A 24,139-nucleotide genomic window follows, 5' to 3' on the forward strand; every position below is an offset into this window, starting at 1 on the left:
AGGCTCCCAGCGGAGGAGCCTGATGTGGGACTTGATCCCGGCACGCCAGGATCACACCATGAGCCGAAGGCAGACGCTTAACGACTGCGCTACCCAGGCGCCCCTCTGGCAGGCATTTCTGCATGAACCCACCATGAGGTCACAGAAATGGTTGGGAGAGACTGCAGAAAGCCTCCCTTGTGGTACATTGCTGGAGAAGACGAACAGAAGTTGCTGTGGGAGGGATAAGAAACTCCACCAGGATTCTTTTTTTCTATGAATAAAATCTTAATTTGTGTGGTATGTGTGTAAGGATGAGCACTATCATCCTTAGGGTACTGGTGAAATCCTACTATATCTGGAGAAGGGGGACAAGAAAAAACTCTTAACTCCTGGGGGAAAATGAATGTACATATAGTAGATTCAGAAGTAACCCAGAAGAGGGGAAAGATCACTGAGAAGGCTACACCTCCAAGACTCAGTGATGCAGTGCTTGTCTAAGACTGAGGCTTAATCAGAACAACAGAGAACACTTCCTTCTTCTCTCCATTCCCAAACCAAGTTAACAACAACAACAACAACAACAACAACAAAAAGATAGAAAAATAAAATTAAAAAAGAAAGAAAAGATGGAACAAATAAAAAAGCAGGTAGCAAGATAGTAGATTTTAATTCAGTCATCTCAATAATCACATTAACTGTGAATGGTCCAAACACACCAGTTAAAAGGTAGAGATTGTCCAACTGGATTAAAAAACAAGACCAAACTATACAAAACCCACCTCAAATATAAAGACAGATGGGTTAAAAATAAGAGTATAGAAAAAGATATGCCATGCAAACACTAAACAAAATAAAGCTAGAGTCTTTATATTAATACCAGACAAAATCTATTTTAGAGCAAAGACTGTTCTAAGGGATAAAGAGTGATTAAATAATTATAAAAGACTCAGTTCTCCAAGAAGTAACAATCCTAAGTAGGTGTGTACTTAACAACAAAGTTCTGAAATACAAATGGAAAAGCTGATAGAATTGAAAAATGAAATAGAGAACTTCATAATTAGAGTTGAAAACATCAATGTTCTTTTCTCTATAACTGATAGAAGTAGGAAGAATGTTAAGAATATAATGACCTGAACAATTTTATCAACCAACTTGACCTAGCTGATATTTATAGAATACTCACAACACATCCTTCTGTAGTACATGTGGAACATTCACCACAAGATACTGTATTTTGGGCCATAACACAAACCTTAACAACTTTAAAAGAATAAAAAATTATACAAAGTATGTTTATGAACCATAATGGAATTAAACCAGAAATCAGTAACAGAAATATACCCAGAAAACTCCAAAATATATGGAAAATATACCACATACATTTAAATTACCTATATATCAAAGAGGAAGAATTTGAAAATATTTTTAACTAAATGAAAAGGAAACACAACATATCAAATTTGTGAGATGCAACCAAAGCAGTGCTTGGGGGAGGGAATTATAGTTTGAATGATTTATATTAGAAAAGAAGAAAGGTCTCTAGCCACTAATAGAAGCATCCACCTTAAAAATAGAGAAAGAAGAGCAAGTTAAAACTAAAGCAAACAGAAGAAAGGAAATAATAAAGATAAGAGCAAAAGTCAACAAATTGGAAATAAAAAAGCAATTCGGAAGTATCAATCAAACTAAAAGCCAGTTCTTTGAAAAGATCACTGAAATTAAAAAACCTCCAGCCAGACTGGCCAACCACTGAGATGGCCTAGAAACTGCATCCCAGTAGTAATGAGCACACTCAGTTCCCAGATCTCAGTTTCTAAATACCAGTTATGGGGACTCCTTGGAAAAGTAGACTTTGAGACTGAGGAGGGAAAATACAAGATGATCCTGGAGCATCTGTGGTACCACGAAGTAAGGAAGTGCTAATCAGCAACAACAACAAAACAACAGGATTATGTGAAATACAGGAGCTATCATTACAGAGGTCTCAATGGTCCAATATGGAGCAATTTAAGCCAAAAAAAAAAAAAAAGGATATATTAGGTTATAACTCAAAAAAATAAAATAAATATCCATGAGTTCATATTGATAAAAGTAAAAGTAGAATAATCTGGTTATTTAATGGGGAGAAAGGACAACTCTCCTTATAGAAAATTCCAATTAATAAATATAGAGGAATTGAGGGAGATAGAAAATCACCATTGGAACACCACGACCATAATTGCTGACAGTTCACACGATGAATCCTAAAATTAGTGAGTGAAAGTCTAAAGAGAAACAGATATTTGCTTGGGTTCAAAGTACCCTCCCCCACTACTTGTCAGCTACAAACGGAAAAATAGTGACTTTATAGTGGAGAAACCTGGACGGAACTCCCTTGACCAAGGGATCAGGGTTAACATCACCAGACACCAGACATACTGACATTATGACCCCTCTCCTGATTTGACGTACTGAGAAGACACATCACTTCTGTGGTATTCTTGCCAAAAACTGTAACTCCAGTCTAATCATGAGAAAACATCCGACAAATCCAAACTGAGGGACAGTCTACAAAATACCTGACCAATGCTCTGTAAAAGTGTCAAGGGCATGAAAGTCAAGAAAAGCCTGAGGAACAGCCACAGATCAGTGGAGACCCAGGAGAAACAACTAAATGCAACATGTAATCCTGGATTGAAACCTGGAACAGAAAAAGAACATTAGTGGAAAAACTGACAAAATTAGAGGAAAATTTGTAGTTAATAGCAGGGTATCAATATCCATTTCCTGGTTTTGACCATTGTACTGTGGTTATGCGCGATGTTAATTAACATTAGGGAAAGCTGGGTGAAGGGTATGTGGGAGTTCTTTGTATAATCTTTACTACTCTTCTGTAAGTCTGAAAGTATTTCAAAATAAAAAGAAACAAAAAATTGGTAGAGCTTTTGATGAAATAGCTCCAAGGAGAGGAAGAAAGTCCCTTTTGTGCTGTCAGGGAGCAGTATGGACACCTTAGCCTGTGAATGAGACTTGTTTAGGAGAACATCTTGCTAGTTCGGCCCCTGTGATTCACTGCGCTCTTGGGACTCCAGCCTGAGAATTACCGATGGGACCATCTGACCAACCTATTTGAAGACATCCTGTTTTTTAGAGGCTTTCTTTAACTCTTTCTAGACTTTGACTTTTTATCCTGTCTCAACTAGGTCTTGGAAGTGATGATGACTTTAAAATCCTTTTTTTTTTTTTTAAAGCCAATTATCATTATCTTTCTAAGAAAGGATGAAGTTTTTTCCTCTTCTCTTCTTTTACTGACTGATCCTTGGGGCCAGGGGGTACAAATAGGTAGTTCATCTTTGATTCAAACTGTTTCTGGCCAACACAGCTTTTGTTTGTTTGTTTGTTTATTAGATCTGCAGGGAAGCACGATCGCTATAGCTCTCTTTTGCTTACACTATGCTGTTTCATACTCTTACGTTATTTGTATGGCCCCCGAAGGCATGTGAATTTTTGACCCCAGGTGAATGTAATAAATTGCATGTAATTTGTGGTGTTTGTTCATGATCTTTGCTACTCAGAGCTCTTTTCCAGTCTGAAATTTTTAATCCTGCTCCTATGGATTGTTTAGATTCCTCTTTGGAGTTGTGGCCTCATAGCTGCTTTTTACGACTTCCCCATGTTTGTCCTTGCAGCACTTTTGGGTGGGTTGTGGGTTGCCAGAAAAGAAACTTCCCCCTTCCTGCACCTCATACACACATAGAGTTTATTTAGCCAGGATATGCAAACTGCCCCGAAGCCAGGTGGTCACATGGAGTGGGAGTCAGGTGGCTTGTCTCAGTGCAGGACTGGTAGGCACTTGGAGTACCCATTTGGGGCACATGACTGCCATGTCACTGGTTGTCCAATGTAGAATTTTATGAGGTCTGAGAAGCTTGTTTAGTGCTATATCACATTCCTTTTGCGCTAGAAGCTTCCAACACAGAAAGGACTCCTCCAATCACTTGGCTTAATGCTTCCTTAGAAGAGAATTCTTACCAACATTGGGTTCTCCTGGTTCTTGAACTCAAACTCAGTCTGGCAAGGCCATATCATCGTCTGGGAGAAAAACTAGAGTCAGACTCCAGGAGTTGGTTAGCTGAGCAGTCTCTGCCTCCAACTTTCTGGCATATTAGAAAGCCCTTGTCCCTGTATCTTCCAACTCCATTTCTTGTTCTGACTTTAGCCGATGGTATTTATGATGTACTGTTAATAGACTGAATCTATGGATGTGATTTTTAGACTCCTTCATCTGTTAGAATGTCTCTATATAACATTTGTCCTGTTGGTATCTGGACCTGGCAAAATTTGATGAGACCACAGCTTTCTACAGCTGAAGCCAGCAGTAATTCTTCACTAGGATTGTCAGAATTACCTATGGAACTTCAAAGATGTACATATACCAAGGCCTTCCTGTAGAAACTTGGGAGTACTTATATTTTTCCAAAACTCGGTAGGAATTTTGATATGCGATCTCAAGCAGGATCCTCAGGCTGCCAGGGACTTTAACTCACATATTTTCTTAGTTTATCTTAATATACCTTTTTGTTGTTGTTGTTCATCAATTGATGACTATTCCATTTAGGGTATTGATTCTAAACAAGGTCAGATTTTTTCCAGTTGTAAAAACACCCCTACTGAAGAGTCTGTGTACTTCCTGGTGACAGTCAGCATCTGCTATGGATCCCTGAGGTCTCTGATGCGCCGCCTCACATCTTAAGGTTTAAGTGCTCCAAGGTTTTGTTGTGAGTGAGTGTGTGTATGTGTGCACATGCTTGTGTGTACATGTGTATATGTGTGTGGATGTGTGACTTTAGATCCCAAATGATTTACTTTTAGGTAAGCAGAAGCAAGAAGGGGGACACCCCTTGGCCTTATCTGGGTTTTTTCTGCATTGGAAACCATCCCATGAAGGCCCCCAGACAAGCTGAATGATGTAAAAAGAAGAAGGCCTTGAGCCATCCTAGGGTGTTGTTGCACTCTAACCAGTGACATCTTCTCTAAGGAATTTGGAAGAAAACCACCATTAGCTTCATTACACTGTCATCTTAGGCATCACACAAAGGGTCATCTGACCTTACCTCTGGTGGGCATGTCACCCTTTTAGGCATGATTTGGTAACTTATTTTCTGCTTTTATCATGATATCTTCCTTCTTTATCTTTGGAAGAGGAAAGAGCATGAGGTGGGAATCAAATGAACCTAGGGTTTAATCCTCATCTGATGATTATTGCATTTGCCCTCAGACAAAGAACAGAAGCCTCACATTCATTCTCTGCAAGCTAGGGGCGAAATCTGGCTTAGGTGGTTGTGGTAAGGATAATATATCCCTAGTTTACAAATAAAGATATCAAGGCAAGAAAGGTTTAAGCAATTAACTCAAGGTCCACAGAGTTTGAACCCAAATGGTCTGACACCACTCAGAACCTACCTGCTCAGTCCTTTTGCCATGCAGCTCTACAGAGGGCCAACATGAACCTACTTCTTGTCTGTCTCAAGATGACCCAGTGTAGAGGTTTACGAAAATACTATCTAGTGTCCTACATCGGACAATTCTTGAGTTAGGTGCTTGGAGTATTTTCATCTTTGACCGTGAGCCTGGCAAGGAATGCTGGCAGCGCACTCTTCAGGTGGCCAAAAAGGGGTGGGTGTTCACATGGACTTACGCAAAGAGGGATTTGGGTGGGCTATGGTTTTCTGCCTCAGCAGGAGGTGTTTGCAGTTATTGCTTCAAAAAGTTAAAATTACTACTTTAAAAACAAACGAACAAATGAATGAACGAATGAATGCATGAAATATTTACTAAATGACATAACAATGGGGAAATTCCCAACAGGGTAACTAGAACATAGTGAGCTCTTCATAACTACTCATCTCCATCCTCTCCTCCTCCTCCTTTATTTGAATTTAGCTTAATCTCTTATTTCCTTCCCCATAAACTCAGGTCACTGTCCTTTCCATTACATTATTCTTTATCTCAATCAGGTGTTGATGAACACTGATTTTTAGGGTGCTACAACTAAAGTGCCTTTCGAAGAGTGCTGTGAGATGAGGAAGGATGGAAGCTACTTGGGATGACAGAATTGGGTCCCAGATGTCAAGGTGAAATGACGGACTGATTCTCACACTGTGAAATATAATGGAGCTAAATGGAAGGTCTTGTGATGGGGCCCAGAAAATTAACTGCACGAGTGCAGAATGGGGGAGACGTGTGGCTTAGCAGCCACAAATATGAAAAATAATTGGGAGATGAAATCAATAGTTATATTGGTTAGGGCATAGATTCAGTTGCTGTCATAGACCTAAAATAACAATGGCATATATAGATGAAAATGAAAAAAAAAACAAAAACAAAAACAATGGCGAAAATAAATTCTCTCACAAACTGAGAATAAGCAGTACAGGGTGAAACGACAGCACCAGAAACCCAGGATCCTTCTATCTTATTGCTCTGCCAGCCTTCATACACAAGGCCATCAGGTTCACATTTCCAGTCACTGGGAAAGGGGAGAGGGAAGGGAGGGCGTTATTCTTCCCTTTAAGAGCAGGAGTAGGATATTCTGCAATTCACATCTGCTTAAATCCCATTGGCTAGAACCTAGCCTCCTGGCCACACCTTCCAACAAGGCAGGCTGGGAAATGTAGTCTTTAACTAGTAGTTTTGCTCCTAGCTAAAAAAATTACTGCCAGGTAAGGAGAGGAGAATGGATACTGATTGAACAATTAAGAGTCTTGCAATTAAGTCAGTATGATATAATAGCGCAATTTGTTTGCAAAAAAAAAGTCTTGGGCAATATTACTTTGTGTTGATAAAAGTATAATATCTTCTAAAACTGGGGTTAGCAAACTTTTTCTAAAAAGAGCCAAACAGTAAATGGTTTAGAATTTGCAGGCCATGTATGGTGACAGATTGTTTTCTGCTTTTTTAAAAGAAGATTTTATTTTATTTTATTTATTTATTTATTTATTTATTTATTTGAGAGAGAGTACGCAAGAATGGGGGAGTGGGGAGAGGAGGACAGAGGCAGAAGGAGAAGCAGGCTCCCCACTGAGCAGGGAGCCCATCGCCCAGTGATCCCAGGATCCCAGGATCATGACCTGAGCTGAGGGCAGATGCTTAACCAACTGAGCCACCCAGGTGCTCTGCTTTTGTTTTTTACTCCTATTCCAGAACAATGATGGCGATGAGTCTGGGACTAAACCCTAAGATGTATTAAGAATGTGTTCAGCGTTGGTAATCATGATGGGAAAGCACTCTGGATGAATTTGCAAGTACAATTATCAAAGGCATTGTTTAGTTTTAGTTTGGAGAAGCTAAGATTCTTGATGGCCTTGTCTTCAGAGATTTGAATGATCCTTAAGTAGTTAGTGCGTATCCAAAGGGAAGAGCTAGAGTCAGTGAGAGGACTACTAGTGACAGACTGCAGCCCAGCATAAGGAAGGACTTTCTCATTCATGGAGCCTTTACCACCAGGCACTGTTCTAAGCACTTGACATAGATGGGCTCACTTTGTTCTCAACAATCCCATCAGGTAGGTGCCATTCTTACCTCTACCTTCTGGGTGAGATAAAGCAGCATTAGAAGGTTATATAACATGCCGAGGCATGCATGCTACTAAGTGCTAGGGTCGTAGCAACTACAACTCTCTGCTGCTTACTCCCATGCAAATTAAATGAAATTAAGTAGGTATAGAGTTTAGCAGCACCAGGCGCAGGGTAAGTGTTGTTGCAGGCGATAATCATTATTATATCCCCTAGGAAGTACTCTTTCTCTCATCGTGGTGTCTATATTGGTTTCCTATGGCTACTGTAGCAGATGACCACAGACCTGGTAGCTTAAAACAAGGTATTAATTTGCTTAGAGTTCTGGAAGCCAGAAATCTGAAATCAGTTTCACTGGGCTGAAATCAAGGGGTCATCAGGATTGTTCTCCTTCCAGAGCCTCTGGGGGAAGACTCGGTGTCTTGCCTCTTCCAAGCTTATGGTAGCTTCCCAGTTTGTGGCCATATCACTCCAGTCTCAGCCTCTGTGGTCACATTGCCTCCTCCTCTCTGCCCTCCACCTCCCTCTTATAAGGATCCTTTGATTACATTTAGAGACCTCCCAGGTAATTCAGGATAATCTCCCCATCTCAAGATCCTTAAATTAATCACACTTTTTTTTAAAAAAGATTTTATTTATTTATTTGACAGAGATAGAGACAGCCAGTGAGAGAGGGAACACAGCAGGGGGAGTGGGAGAGGAAGAAGCAGGCTCCCAGCGGAGGAGCCTGATGTGGGGCTCGATCCCAGAACGCCGGGATCACGCCCTGAGCCGAAGGCAGATGCTTAACGACTGTGTTACCCAGGCGCCCCCACATTTTCTGCCACATAAGTTAATAGTCAGAGTTTCCAGAGGTTAGGAAGTGGATATCTTTGGGGTCCTACCACAATGCTGTTTAAGCAGAGGGTGGATAACCACATTATTTTCTTAACACTATAATGAAAAAACCCCCAACTTTATAACATTCTATGATTTATTGATCAGTCATAACATCCACTTCTTCTTGTGTTTTTTTGTGAAGATAGAATATATTTCGTATAAGGTAGGATTTAGAAGTAATATTTTTTAAAATAGCTACAGTCGGACATTATTTATTGAATAATACATTCTTTGCCCCATTGATTTAAAATTCACTTTTCAGCAAATGCTACCCTTGAATCTGTTACTTGACTTTATTCATTTCCGTTAATCTATTTTGTAGATTTCTACATCTGTGCTATATACTGTTTTATTTACTGTAGTATTAGAGTATATATTTATAGTTGATAAATTCAGTACCCCCCCCCAATTCTTTTTTCCGTTTTCTTGGCTAATGGTCTTCTGCTGTTTTCTTTGTCATTCTGTATTTCAACTTAAAAAACTTTCTTATTATCATTTTAATGTGGTCCTGGGAGGAGAGGAGATAGATGGAATTCTAATTGTCTGCCTTCCGTAATGATCCTCTCATCCTATTTTTTATTCTAGTGATTTTACGTACTCATTTTTATTGAGATTGTCCTTTTTCTGTTGTTGAAATCATATGAAAGTTTAATTCCAGACATCTAATATTTCAAAACTTCTCACAATTAAACTTTAGAACCACATTATCAATTATTTTTATACTTAACCATACATTTTATTGGCTTTATTCCTCATTACATTTTCTTACATATCTTCTCTCTTCTTGAGTTCATTTTTCTGGCTTTTTTTTTTCTTGGCCAGAATAAATCTTTAAGTAATTTTTAAAAAATTCAATAAAGGGGGGCGCCTGGGTGGCACAGCGGTTGGGCGTCTGCCTTCGGCTCAGGGCGTGATCCCAGCGATCCGGGATCCGGGATTGAGCCCCACGTCAGGCTCTTCCGCTATGAGCCTGCTTCTTCCTCTCCCACTCCCCCTGCTTGTGTTCCCTCTCTCACTGGCTGTCTCTATCTCTGTTGAATAAATAAATAAAATCTTAAAAAAAAAAATTCAATAAAGGGTTTTGCGGTGATATAATTTCTGTGTCTTTGAACATGCCTTTCTTTTTCATCACATATGAGATAAATTATAGTTTGGCAGTTGGTAGAATTCTTGAGTTACAATAATACTCTCTTAGAATTCTGTAAAAATTGCGCCACTGTCTTTTCTCAGAGCATTGAAGATGAGACGTATGATATCAGTGTGATTTTCTTTTCTTTTAAGCAGCCTGATTTCTCTCCCCTATCGGGAAGGTTGTAGTTGTTTCTCCTTGTTCTTGGGGTATCAGCCTACGTCTAGACTTGTGTGTTCTTTCAGTCACACTGCTGCCCAGCACTTAGACTTATGTGATATAAGGCCTGAGGTCTTTCTTCAACTCAAGGAAACGATCTTCTCTTTCTTCCGTGATTATTGCATTCATAAACACTGCTGTCTCTTTCTGGAACGCCTGTCAGATTAATTTTGGGTATTCTGGGGCTCTCTGTTATATCTTGTATCCAAGCTGATTGCTTAACTAACCTTCTTTTTGTCCACCTCCTTTTCCTTCTTCTCCTCATTCTCAAATGACCTGGGGTCTTGCCCCAGTTCAGCCTTTGACTTCTACCCATATTAAGAATAAATTTTCCACTTTCCAAAGATGCTGTGGAATGACTGCCATTCCATGTGGAGAGAACCAGCTTAGTTCCTGATGTCCTTTCATTTGCTTCTGAACTGATGCCCATGACCTTTGTTCACTGTCTGATTCTCTGAGCTTGGGAGTTTCTAGGACCCTTTTCTGGAAACCTGTGCACTTTCTTCTTAGGAGGTCTGTGCAGAACCATGACTTTGTCAGCACTAATCAGCTTTTCCTTACCCACATCCCATCTACATTACATCACCCTCATATTTTCCAAAATGTCAGCTTTATTGATGGCATCTTTCTGTGGTTTCCAGCATTGCCACTCATATTTTGGTTATATAAATTTTGGGGGGGGAGTGGCAGGAAATGTATGTGTCCAATTTACCATCCCAGAGACCCAAAGCTCCAGAGTGGAAATAGAGGGGAATGAAGCATCATATGGATTCTGGACCAAATGACCTTTCAGCCTCATCTAGCTCTTGGAGGTTTTTCTCTAAAGTCTAAAGAATAAAACAGCATAATTAAAGGTTTGAGAATCATCTTTCACAAAAATGTTCCGAGAGATAGGGTTTAATTTGATCAGGAGAACAGAATGAGGTGAGACAAATGGTGAGTCACATTAAACGTGCTGAAGATAGGGCAAGAGGGACCAAGCTTAAATTACAGCCACGGTGACTCGGGTTGGTCACTGCGAAGACCATTTGACTCTTAAAAAGCTGTGTGATATCATAAGGCATTGCAAAGCCAAGTGAAGAAGCTTCCTTCCTTCTCTGGTAGTTTTCTGGAGGGTCAGAACTGTTCTGCTTAAGGGAAGAGGGTGAACTGAGCTGCCTTCTGGGTTCCCTGACAGCCTTGGGATATGATGATTATGACACCTCAGTGCAGGTGATGTTGGATGGGGAATAAAGAATGGCAGCAGATAAACTCCCAAGGGTGAAAAAATCTTGTCTTCACCCAGCCTTACTGATTATTATTATTTTTTTAATGTGAGAGACTGTTTTTGTCAGGAACACTTTCTCCAAATCTTTAAAACTGAATGGAGACATCTTTAGTTTCTTCCCCAACATGCTGGGAAGAACAGGAATTTCAGCGGCTCCCTCTTTNNCCCCTGCAGCTGGAGGCAGCTCTGGCTCCCAGCGTGGCTGGAGACTCTGTCCACATCCCCTGGCAGTCCCCTCCCCCAGGGCTGGGTACAGAGAGAAGCTGGGAGAGGGCACGGGGCCAGACTCGGGAAAGGAGTGCCGGGCTCCCTGTGGTAGGTCTGAGCCTTGTCACATTGCCTCCTGGGCTCAGGTCGCTGGTGGCCTCGGGAGAGCCAGTTCCAACCTGTGTGGCTGGTGACATTTCCGGCTGCCAGGGCCCAGCCAATCAGGGACGGGCCCAGCTAGCTAGGGCGATGACACATGAAATATGATAATTTTCTGCTTTAAAGAGCCCTGGAAGAGAGGAGAGAAGGGAGCGTGTGTGTGGCTGGGAGGGCTCAGCATAGGCAGCGCCTGCCATGAGTTGGGAGGGGGACAGCGCATTGGTTTTAGTGGTTTGCCAAGGGAAAGAATGGGCCCTGATGCTAGGGCTAGAGGGACATGGTCCAGGGAGTGCCTGTAGGAACCCCAGGGTTGCTCTTCAGGTAAGCTGCTGCTGCTGCTGCTGCTGGGTGGGGACCAGAGGAGAAGCAGCCAGTGCCATTCTGGAGCTGGGGTGAAAAAGAAACTGTAAAGGGCATTTTCCTTCTATCCAAACATAAGTGAGGTTAGGAGTGTTGGTTCCTTCTCAGTGCTACCTCTTTAAAAGCCAAAACAAAACTGGAGCAAGTACCATCTGGGTGGCTGAAATACTTAATGAATAATTAAAAAAAAAATTGGGGCTGGGATTACCTCCCCCTCCCCCACGGCATTTTTCTACCTCTATGCTCAATCTAGCCCTGAAAAAAAATTGTTGTTAACAAAATCTTGAAGAAAGACCTAAGTCTGAATCTTAGAAACTCTAAAGGTTCAGATGGTAGTTTTGATTCCAGATTGTGGCTGGAGAAAAAAAATGTCTTGGAATAAGATCTGGCCCTAGATCACATTATATTTTAGAAATAGTGCCGGAATGATCCTTTAGTTTGAGGACATGGCACCTGAGGCTGTGGGCAAGATAGGGCAAGAGTACCCGGTGGTTAACTCTTGAGGTGGCACAAGTCTCCGCTTCCTTCAGCCCCTTTGGCAAGCTTCCTGGTCCTCCAACAGCAGTGAGGGGCTTGCAAGGGGTGACAGGCGTCCCCTGCATTGTCTGACCCTGTGAATATGTGTTCAGAAGGGAAGGATCATAGTGTTTACATAACATGCTGATCAGTCACTGAGAAGCCCATCACTGCAATAAATGTGTATCTCCAGTATTATACCTTGCATTTGCATTCTCTCTCTCTCTCTTTCGCTGTATTTTGTTAAAAAGCCGCAGATAAATGAAATCATAATCACTTTGTGCAAGCCTGCCCTGTGGCTTTAGGCAGGGGACTAGCCTCCCGCGCTTGGAGGAATAGCTATTCAGAAGTGATAATTGGTGTACTGTATCTTTAAAAGGTTAAAACCCCTTTCAAAAAAGGGTCTGGACTCATAGTGGAAAAGACAAGCGAGGCATGGGTTGGCTCTGGATTCAGCAAACAGCTGCTGATTAGATTCTGTGTCTGCGGGCTGAATTTATTCCGTGTTTTTCAGCAGCAGGAATTCAAGAGGGATGCTACTGTTTGGGTTTCTGATCGTGATTTATATTTATTCAGAGGAATAACAGAGGGTGGATCTGGTCCCGGCGCGAGCATGCTCACAACCAGCCGACTCTCCCATTATCCAGCTGCCTAGTTTGGTGCTTCAATGTACATGTACATTCCGTGTGCATATGTGTGTCTACACACACGCATGCATGCCTGCATGGACATATGTATGCACACGTTATTTTTTAAGGACAAGTCTTTCAATAAGGTCTTTACCCCTTACTTGAAACAGGTGTTCATGAAAAAAATGCACAAAATCCCGACTGGCCGGAATAATTCATGAAGAAGGGGCTGGATCCGTGGGTCAGAGAACACAGGACCAGTTTGCCATCCCAAGGCCGAAGGTAGGGGACTCTGGATTTTTATTCGGCGGATGGATTCCTTGCGCTTGGTTTTATTTACTGTGCTTTTGCCTCCGGCCGCCACGGGGAAGTGGAATAGCGGGCTGCGATTCCATCTTGTCGTTGCCTTTCTTGGGCAAGGTGTCCGGGTGGGCGGCCGCGCGGCGTGCGGTGCCCTCGGTGGGCTGAGCGGCTGCTCGGCCTGGTGCCGGGGGAGCGGCGCGAGCCTCAAGTGACCCCCGCGCGTCAATCCGGCGGCCGCGGCTGTAACCCTGTGCGCGCCGCGCGCTCCCCGCTCGCCCGCCGCCGCCCCGCACCCGCGCCCCGGCCGCCGGCTCGCTCCGGAGCGTCCGCGGCCCGGCGATCGCCTCGCCGCCGGCACCTGCGCTTCCTGCTGCTGCCCTGGCTGTCGCCCCGGGATGGTTCAGGGCGACCCGAGCGGTCTCTGCTGCCGAAGAGGAGATTGGGGGGCGGGGGGGATGATGGGTGCCAAGGCAGAGGGAGAGCTTTCCCTTCTCCCCTTCACCGACCCCCCCCCCCATGTTCCTAAAGCAGAATCGCAGGCTGTCTCCCCTGCAAACAAAACCAAACAGAAACCAAACTCCTGCTCTGTTGGGGATTCTTGCCTTACCGCCAGCAACGCGGGTGCCCCCCTCTCCAAGCTGTGCCCCACATTTGACCATCTTTTAAAATTAGAAACACTGGTGGTGCTGAATGGCCCCGGCTGAGACTGCACGGGCTGCTGGGGACTGCTGAGCGTGGCGGACAGCCTGAACCCGCATAGCCTCCGACCTAAGCGGTGTAGAGGGGCTGGGAGGCCGGGCGCTGGTTTCGTTGAACGTTGCAGGTCAGGACAACTTCTGTGGCTCGGCCCTCCCTTGAACTTTGGGGGCAGCGGCTGCAGGCAGGAGGGTCTGCTCTGGCAGCCCTTGGCATTGTCACAGCAGCAGCCAGGTGCCCCCCTGCCCCCACCCAAGCCACATCGTGTGCTTCGGTTGTGGGTTGTGTTAAAACTGGCTAGCTTTTTGGGCTTGGGGGTGGTGGTGGCGGAGAATGGTGTGTGCGCTGAACTGATTTCCAGGGAGCCTTCTCCAGCCCTGTCTGTATGATTATGTAACCTCAACTAATGATCAGACAGTGCACCCCACCGAGCAGCTCCCCATCATTTCCCGGTCCTCCCCCGGACTGAAGGAGTTGGGTCCCACACTTTAGATGTTTTTATGTAACTGTGTGTATGCTGGGGGCAGGGAGAGTGCCGGGGGAGGTGGAACAATTTGAGCAACTTCTGGGAAACACCCGGAAGCAAAGACCACGTGTTTATGGGGGACAGGGTGGCGTTGGCTTGGGGTTGCTGTTGATCTGAAGACCCTCCCACATCCCTTTCAGCTGGTCATTGCTTGTCTGAATTTTCCTTTGGTCATTCCACCCCTCTTGAACCCTGTAGAAGGTTGGAATCACCCCTGTAGGGCCCCTAGGTTCCTCACTGAGCGGAGAACAGGAGCCTGAATCCAGGCTCACTTGCTTTAGGTCCTGGCTGTTCTTCATGCTTCCCAGAAGGAAGGAGTTTCTGCCCTGCTGGGGTTTCAGTTTTGCTCTGGGGTTGGGCCACCCTGTGGGGCTTGAGAAAACCTCAGAGGCTGGCTGAGCTGCTTGGCCTTTGCTCTTTAAAACTGTGATGACTTTGGCAGAGGCCGGAGACCCTTTGCATTCTTGCATTAAAATGTTGTGGGTTTTTTTGGGGGAGATAGGAGAATAGCTGTCCCACGGAGATATGGATATCCACAGGAGGAGGGGAGGTGTGTATGACACTTTACTCTCTGTTGTTCCTTCCCATTCTGTTTAGTGAAGGCACACAGAAGACCCAGAATAGTCACATGGGGCTCCTTTATCACACCCCTTAGCACTTCAGCCTAGGGCTGCTGGGTAGACTTGTTCATTTGACGGGAAAGTCTGGCCTCTTCAGGCTCACGTTGTCCCCCCTGCCCCCAGCACCCTGGTGGGTCTGCCGTAGGGGCCTGGTACGAACGTGTACACACGGCAGCAGAACAGGCTGTGCTCCGCTGCTACTGGGCTTGGCTTGTCTCTGTCCATTGTGTTGCAGAGACGGCCACCCTCCTTGGAGTGGAGAAGGGGGTGCTGCCTTCGGGGTCCTGGCCAAGTGGGCTTTTGAGGCATTGAGTGTGTGAAAGTTCCCGGCAAGAAGAAGATGCATTTAGTCTGAAGTCCTGGCAGATTCCAGGCCCCAACTGGATGGGAGATAATGTAGAGAAAGCTGTGTGACAGCTGGATGGCTTTGAACTTGTCTCCCACTTATGCTCTGTCAGTTCCTGATGCCTTTTGGGTTCTTTCCTGTCTCCTCACTGTCCACCAGGGAGGCCCTGACATGCTGTCCTTCGTTCTGTTCCTGGGGGGATCAGAGCATGTTTGCAAGTCCACAGAAGCACAGGGAAGGTAGGGCGGGGTCACTGGCTGCATCAGCAGGCGGCGCTGGTGTTTCTGGCCAGGCTCGGCCACGTGTTGACCAATGTCGTGTTTCATCTGTGAAGTGGGTATCATCGTCATAGCCTTCCCAAGCCCACCGAAATATCTTGAGCAGAAAATGATACGGGTTGAAAAGTCACATGTGCTCTGCGCTAGCTGGGAGCAGGGCCACAGCAGAGCAATGTGGCACTCACATTTGCACAGTTTCACTCACCCGGTTGGGACCTTAGTGGTGAACCAGAGAGAGAGGCCATAAGGTCCATGAGCTACAGTCCGTAGATTTTGACCACTGCAGACATTTCGTATTTTCTTTCAGGAGTTTTCATTTATGTAAAGTTCTAAGGGGCTTTGTTTTAATTTGCCAAGTACCCCTAACAAATTGGAAGAGATTGACAGAGTACAGTGCAGGGGTTATTAAAGTTATTTTGATAAGTGCCAGTAAGAAGTACTGGTAATGTAAGAAACAGAAAAAAATAAAAAAAAGAAATACAATTTCAAAGGCACAGGAATTAAAAACATAGCATTTTACGGCTATCTAATACAAGTATTTAATGTAAGCAATGCGATGAAATTTTATGTATTTTGATAGGTCTTCCGAACTCTGTTTTGTAGCCCAGTCACTGATGCTTACGATGACCTTTATGCATCAAGAACAGTTTGAATGACATTCTGTGTGTCCAGTTTTAGAAGGCATGAGATTTTGCAGTATAACCAAGTGTTTTTTGTTTTTTGTTTGAATGATGCTTAAAGGAAAAAGTGCATTTATGATGGACAACAGAACCTTTGAGGTTTCTGGACAGCCACGGGCTTTCTGATCAAAATTATAACTATAAAGCACTCCTGTTGAAATTAATTGAGAACTTTATGACCTTTTGCTGAAATTTAGCAGGGAACCATTATGCTGGTATTAGCAGCGCTTGTGTTCTAACATTTGATCTATAGAAAATATTGAGAGGGAAACCTGTCTTCTTGTGACCGAAGACACGCTTAGAGTCTTCCCACTTGGTGACTTGAGAGCTGGAATTGATTGGAAGAGACCCGATGATAGAAAAGATGGAGCAGGAGAGGCTACCCCTAGTGGCATGCATCTCTTACGTCAGGGTAGGCACTGTGGACTCCCCACTACCAGTGTGCTGTTGAAAAACTAGTCAGAAAAATGAGTTCAAGATGTCATGGCAACACTCTGACGCTACACTGTGGTCTTTAAGCAATTCAGACACTGCGCTCAAAACTGGAAGGGTATCTGAGTTACACCAGCAGCGCTAAACTTTGCCTGACCCAATGCCTATTTCCTAAGTTAACAGTTTACTCCAAAAACAAACGCAATAGGAAAGACAAAAGCAGAGCACAGTGAATTGAAGGCTGACACTTTTTAAAGCGTATTTTTGAATCTCATACATATGTCAAAAATGTGAAGGCACTAATTTAAAGTATCAGAAGAGTATCTGTTCAGTTTCTAGGTGTACATAAATTCATCATTTTGGTAAATCTTTTGAAGACATTTTTGAACTCACTAAAAAAAACCCCCGCAAAACCTGTTGACAACAGGCCATTGAATATGATCAGAAATGCTGAGAACGGTCCAGAAGTTCCATATATATAAGCAAAGGGTTACTGATGTACTACGGTAGAGAAAGGGTATTCTCCACAATCAGGGGCTTGGAAGGCAGAGGAAGTACTGGTGGGAGGTGACCGAACCGCACCCCCCAGAGTGGGGAGGGTCCTGCGTGGGACTATGTGTTTGAGCCATAGATCAGGCTCGCTGGTAAAAGCCCTGGCTGCCCAGTGATGTCATTCTTCCCTCATTACTAAGTGCTACGAAATACCGGCTGTGGCTGGCGTTCTTGTGAGAAGAAGGTCAAGAGTGGGGCTTCACATCTACACACCTGTGCAGCGGAAATGCACTGAGAAAGACCCTCAGATCCGGGCAGTGAAGCCAGAGAGAAGCACAGGGAAGTTGGTCTCAGGAATCCTGGAAACTCTCTGAACGCACATGGGTCCTCGAATTGGGGTTCGGGGCCAACTTTTAAAAAAACGAGTAACGTGTGCTTGACTGATAAGCAAACAGTAGCGATGAAGGAAAGTAAAAGTAGTGTTTTAAGTACAGGATACGCTCTGCTGAGCGTCTGTCACAAAGGTGAGTCTATTCAGCCATTCATGGGACTCCCAGGCCTGGTGGGAGAGGCTGAAGCTATCTTAAGATCAGAGGCACCCTGATAAAGAGGAACTGATTGAATTTTAATAGGAGAAGAATTCTGACGTCCTCCTCAATCAAGAGTCATTACAGCAGACCCTTGACGTTTTCTATGGCTAGATCAACCATTGAGCAGAGCCCCAAACTTGCAAATGCAGAAATATTTGTATAGGTCCTTGACTTCCTTCTGAATCTGGTTTCTGGCCAGAGAGGAGAGATTCCCAGGAATATTCACGGGCCACTGATTACTTGCCTTTTCAAGGTGCACTCAAGGAAATAAAGTTTTGCTTACTTCCAGAGAGTTTCTGTTTTCCTGGCGGGGAGCTTCGACAAGGCTCCCTCTGTAGCGGAGAGACCTGCTCTGGCCCTGTAGCTTTGTGATGCAGCATTAACACTTGTGTTTCAGGAGAAGGAAGATTGTCAGGAGGGGTTGTTCGCAAATAGCTGAAAAAGTGAATGTTGAAGCTACAAACGGCAGGCATGGCTGGAGTTGCGGGAAAAACACATGCATGCAGCCTCCCGAACTCCCTGCACTCCCTGGCCCTCGATATATACTTAATGTACTCTCAGAAACTTCCCCTGACTGTCAGCAAATCTCAAAGAAGAGAATTGGGGCATCACACAGCTGAGGCATATGGTAAAGGACTTAAAATGAGAGCATCACCACTGCAATCTAGCAAGAGAGACAGGACGGAGTCATTTGCTCCATGCCCTCATTTTAAAGATTTCAGAATTTGAGAAGATTCCAGGAGATTAAAAACAAAACAAAACAAAACAAAACCAACCAGCATTGTGATTATGATGACATTAAATAAAAGAGTCGGAGCGGATGTACTCTGGAGGCTGGGGCTTGCTGCACCTTGCTGGAGAGATTCTGGCAAGGATGCTACTGGAGTGGTTTGGGTGGAAGCTCTTAGAATTTTAAGTGCGTTTAAGAGCTCCACCAGTTACAACTGCGGAGATCCTCTTTGCCCAGCAACTAGAAGAGATGGGGCAGGAACCACAGCAATCTGTTATAGGAGTGTCTTCCTAAATTTTTCTCTATGAACCTCTTTTTAAGTAGCGTTGATAAAATAGCCACTAGATTCAAAAGAACACTTACAAAGTGTAGATAAAGGTGTAAAGGTGCTTACCAGTCGACTTACAAGAAACGTTACCTCTTACCTTTGAACAGTGATTCCCTGATCTAGCCTGTCCCGTCTCTTTCCTTTTGGGATAATCATTTTCTGGATATTTCTGTTTCTTTCCCCCATGCTTTTCTTTATTGTCTTACCCTCTTATGTTTTGTATTTCTACACAGTCTCTCTGGTTGCGTATGTCTGTGAACTTTATATAAGTGGAATTAGACCGTTGGTATTCCTGTGTTCATAGTTAGCCCACGCAGGCCCCCCCGGCTACACTGGTTGGCACACAAGGGAAATATTTCCGTATCTGTTGGTGGTAAATTGCTGATTACCTGACCCCCCGTCCGCCCCTCCCCCCCCAGTGCCCTCATGAGACCTCTTCAAGTTCCTTCACCTTCCTGAAGGGAATCACACCTTGCCCAGCCTGGGATCTTGGACCCAGCTCCCACATTGTGTTTGGGATCCCCTCTGACTGTGGCGACCCGCGTTCAATATTTCATTCCTGGATTTGTTCCTGTCGTTGAGTGTAACTGAAATTTTTTTCGCTTTGCTGAACTGTGATATTCCACTGAATGAATATATGGTGGTTTACATATCCTATGATTAACAGACACTGAAGTTACTTCCACTTTTTTTTTTGCTATTTTAAATTATGCTGCTGTGAGTATTCTTGTTCAAGCCCCCCCCCACCCCCGTGAACATGTATGTGAGTTTGCTGAGGGAATATACAGAGGAGTAGAATTACTGGTCTTAGACCGTGGGCCTCTTTAGTGCTACTAGACTAGTTCAAAATTAATTTCCATTATGTTGTGTGAATTTCACCCCAGCAAAAAAACTAATTTCTATTGTGTTTGACCGGTTTCTATACCCAACTGCAGTGTACAATTGTTCCTTTTGCTCTATATCCTTGCTAGCACTTTATGTCTTGTTGGGTATTGTCAGAAATTTTTGCCAGTCTTGTGGGTGTGTAATAGTATCATATCTGCTTTTAATTTGTGTACTTTTGATTACTCAAGAGTTCAGCATCTCTTCCTAGGCTTGTGGACCGTTTTGGGTGTGTGTGCGCGTGTGTGTGTGTGAAGTGCCTTTTCAAGTCTCTTGTCCATTTATTTAAAAATTAGGTAGTTTGGGGGCGCCTGGGTAGTGCAGTCGTTGAGCGTCTGCCTTCGGCTCAGGGCGTGATCCCAGCGTTGTGGGATCGAGCCCCACATCAGGCTCCTCTGCTGGGAGCCTGCTTCTTCCTCTCCCACTCCCCCTGCTTGTGTTCCCTCTCTCGCTGGCTGTCTCTGTCAAATAAATAAATACAATCTTTAAAAAAAAATTAAGTAGTTTGTCTTTTTCTTATTTATTTGTAGAAGTTATTTATGTATGCTGGAAACTATTTCTTAGTGTTGAAAATAACTTCTCCTAATTTGTGGAATAGTTCTGGATCCTTTTTAGTATTTTTAGAGTGGCAGAAATTCTGAATTTTAATGTAATAAAATTTTATCAATCTTTCTTTTATCAGTGAACTTTTTGTGTCTTTTCAATGATGTCTTTCCCTATGGCAAAGTCATAAAATAGTCTCTTGTATTGCCTTTTAAAAGTTTTAGTTTTGCCTTTCAGGGTTAGCATTTTCCCTTGAGAATGATGTTCTCTGTGGATTTGATATTGTTTATCAGGACGAGGAACTACCATTCTGCAGTAGTTTGCAAATTGTTTGTTTTTTTTAAAATCACGAGTGGATCTTTTTAAAATACTTTTCCTGCATTTTTGGACAGAATTTATGTAATTTTTCCCTTTAATTTGTTAATGTCTGGTCAACTATTTTTCAGCGTAAAATTAATCTTGTTTTCCTAGAATAAACCTGACTCGGTCATGGTGGATTCATTTTGTTACATTGCTAGATTTGTTTTACTGTAACTGTGTTTAGAAGTTGTGCATCTGTGTTCATTCATGAGTGTATTGGACTGTGATTTTCATTTCTCATATTATTCTTGTCAGGCTTTTGTATCAAGTTCTGCTAGACCTGTGAAGTGAGCTATACCATGTTTTCTCTTTATCTCTTCTCAAAAAAAGTTATGGGGGCTGGGGTTCTTTCTTTCCTGGAGATTTTTAACCTCTGATTCAATAGTTATTGGTCTACTTCAAGGTTTTAATATTTTTTTCTGGAATTGATTTTGTAAGTTAGATTTTTTTTAAGGAATTTATCCATTTGTCTGAATTTTCAAAATTTTTACCATAAACTTATTTATAATATACTTTTTTACCCTTTTAAGCTCTGTAGCATTTATGGTGATATATCCTCTTTTCATTTATACTGTTGTGGCTTCTCTAATCTTTTGTTGAATACCCTTTTCAGAATTCTGTCTTTCTGATTAGTCTTTTAAAGAATCAGTTGTTGACTTTGTGATCATTTATTTTGTTTTCTAGTTCATTAATTTCTATACTAATTTTTATTATTTTATCCATTCTAATTTATTTAGGTTTGGTCTGTTGTTCTTTCTGAACTTCTTAAGTTGAATCTTTGACTTTTTTTCTGTTATGAACATTATAGGTTATGTATTTCCATTCAAACTTCATGACACATTTTTTGATATGTAATATGTTTGTGTCATTTGGTTCTAAGTATTTTCTGATTTCCTCTGTTATTTATTCTTTGCCTTAGAAGTTATGTGTACCTGTGTTTCTTCATGTCCTGACCTCTCTTTTTTCCTTTGTTGTTACTTTTTTTTTTTTTTTTGAGATTTTATTTATTTATGTGAGAGAGAGAGTGAGAGAGAACATGAGAGCAGGTGAGGGGCAGAGTGAGTCCTGTCCAGTGGGGAGCCTGATGCAGGACTTGATCCCAGGACCTCAGGATCATGACCTGAGCCAAAGGCAAACGCATAACTGACTGAGCCACCCAGGCACCCTGTGTTACCTTTTTGATACTGATTTCTGACTTAATTGTATCATGGTTGGTAAATGTTGTTTGTAAATTTTATTCAACCTTCTGTATTTATATTTGTTGAGTTTTATTGTGTGAGGCTTAGTATGTGGTCAGTTTCCACAATGTTGCATGGATTCTGTCATTGTTAGATACAGTGCTCTGTGTAACTCTACTGGGTAAAACTTCTTAACTCTGTTGTTCAAATCTTTTCTGTCATCACTGATTTTTGTCTGCCTGATCAATTAGTCATTCAGAGAAGTGTATTACAATCTCCCACTATGATTGTGGATTTTTCTTTCTCCTTATGGTTCTGCCAGTTTTTTGTTTTATGTATTTTGGGCCTTTATTAATATGTACCTACAAGTTTAGAATTGTTTTTATCTTTCTGGTGAATTGGATCTTTAATAATGGAGTGGCGTTTGTTTCTCTAGTGATTCTTTAAGTCTTTAAGAATTTAAAGTCTAATCTGACTGATATTAATAGAGCTCTGCCAGTTTTGCTTTGTTTAAGATTATCTGAGGGAGTCTGAAGTACATTCTTAAGAATTTTCTTATTTGAGGGTCTGCTGGTGATAAGTTCTCTGTTTTTCTTTGCTTGAAAATACAGTAACTTTTCCCTTGGTTTTGAGAGCTATCTTTTTGGGGTAGAATTCTAGGTTGACAGTTATTTTCTCTCCAATACAATGAAATCATTATTCAGACTTCTGTTTTCCACCATCGTCTTTGAAATCTGTCAGTCTTGTGTTTCCTTTGATAATCTTTCTTTTTTTCTGTCACTACTTTTGAATGTTTTTTTTTTTTTTTGTCTTTGGTGTTGGACATTTTCACAAAGATGCACCTGCGTGCATATTTCTTTTAATTTCTTGAACTTGGTGCCCATTAGACTTGCAGGATCCATGTGAGAGTATCATTTATCAGTCATGGGAAATTCTCTGCCTGTCTCCTCAGGCCACAAAAAATGAACCTCAAGGTCACTTTATTTGGCAGAGATCCTCAAATTGGCTTCAGGGCTTGGCTTCCATTCTGAGTTCCAGCTTTTACTTACTTTTCACTTCCTGAATATATCTTAAAACTTCCCGGCTCATTAGTCATTCAAAAAGATATTTTTCTATAGTATCCAGTTTTCTTTGTTGTTCAGTAGAATGGCTAATATTATCTAGTCCACAGGGTTTATAAGTAAAAGTCTACAGAGTTTTCTTTAATATCATAATAAACCTTAGCACTTGCTAAACGTGAAAGACTAGGCTGAGTCTATCGACAGGATATATGTATTTATACACATTTATTTCAATAGTCAGTCTATTCCATGATTCATTCAGTAGATATGATGGCTTGTTCTTAGTAATATAACCTTGCACAGGCACCTTCCAGGCTAAGATAGAAGACTAACCGGTGCTAGTGGATGGAGTATGGATGTTTTAAACCTGTCAGTAAGAGTCTTACCAGAATAAAAATGAGTGACATCGAGTGGTTAACACTTTAGCCTTTAAATGGAGAAGGTCATTGCCTGCTAGAGGATTAGTTCTTCTTTCTTGGTAACTTGGGAGAACTGATGGATTTTTAGCCGATTTTCAGTTCCACACATTGACTGTCCTATTCTGACAGGGCATTTCTTCTGGATGCAGCTTTTTTCCAAATCTGGAATGAGAGTTAATTAGGATTAGAGATGGTCTCTTTGCTTTTCCACTCACTAAGGGCTAAATGCTCAGAATTGCTACCTTTTCTCTTCTGGATAGCTGGGTTTTTTTGTTTGTTTTTCCCGTGGTGGGCCTAAGTCCCACCTTCATGCAATCTTATCTCTTCATTCTTAGATTGTTATTGAATGATAGGCCTTCCCACCTGGGTACCAACTGTCTTTTGGGAAAGAAAAAAAAAAAAAAGAAGTGCAAGCATCCAGTTCTCTAAGACTGGCTCTCTCATCTTCCAGCAAGCAGGACTTGGAGACAGCTGGCATCCCCAGACCCTCCCACTGCCCATGTGGCTGGGTTGCGCTTGGCTGAACTCAACTTGCATTCTTTTTGGCTGAGGGACTTCATAACTCTCTGTTGCTAGGAGGGCTTTGTCCAAGAGAGCCTTGACTGGTTACTCTCATGTGGTTTACTCCTGGGCAGGTGGGCCCTGCTGCTCACTTCCTGGTGTATTTCTGAGCGAGGGGCTTTTGGATTGTCATTGTCCCCTTCCCTTCCTGTGAGCCTACTAATGGTGGGGCATAGCAGATGGACGTTCCGGCTGCCACAGGCCCCCTGCAGGC

At 42.7% G+C, this 24,139-nt stretch overlaps 1 protein-coding gene across 16 annotated transcripts in view; it reads left to right on the plus strand.

Annotated features, from left to right (window-relative positions):
• Positions 1-24,139, plus strand: part of HIVEP3 (HIVEP zinc finger 3) — a 450,052-nt gene that overhangs the window by 79,632 nt on the left and 346,281 nt on the right. For 14 of the 16 annotated variants that reach the window (XR_005834197.1, XR_005834198.1, XR_005834194.1 and 11 more), the window contains one exon: positions 13,071-13,182. The exons of 1 other annotated variant lie outside the window; for it this stretch is intronic. The gene's annotated coding sequence lies outside the window, so the exon portion shown is untranslated. Of the gene's footprint in view, positions 1-11,567; positions 11,717-13,070; positions 13,183-24,139 lie in introns of those variants that run through there. One more of the 16 variants, XR_570684.2, reaches the window with a different exon arrangement.

Source organism: Ursus maritimus, unplaced genomic scaffold, assembly GCF_017311325.1.
Source record: "Ursus maritimus isolate PB19 unplaced genomic scaffold, ASM1731132v1 scaffold_12, whole genome shotgun sequence".
NCBI classification, from domain to species: Eukaryota; Metazoa; Chordata; class Mammalia; order Carnivora; family Ursidae; genus Ursus; species Ursus maritimus.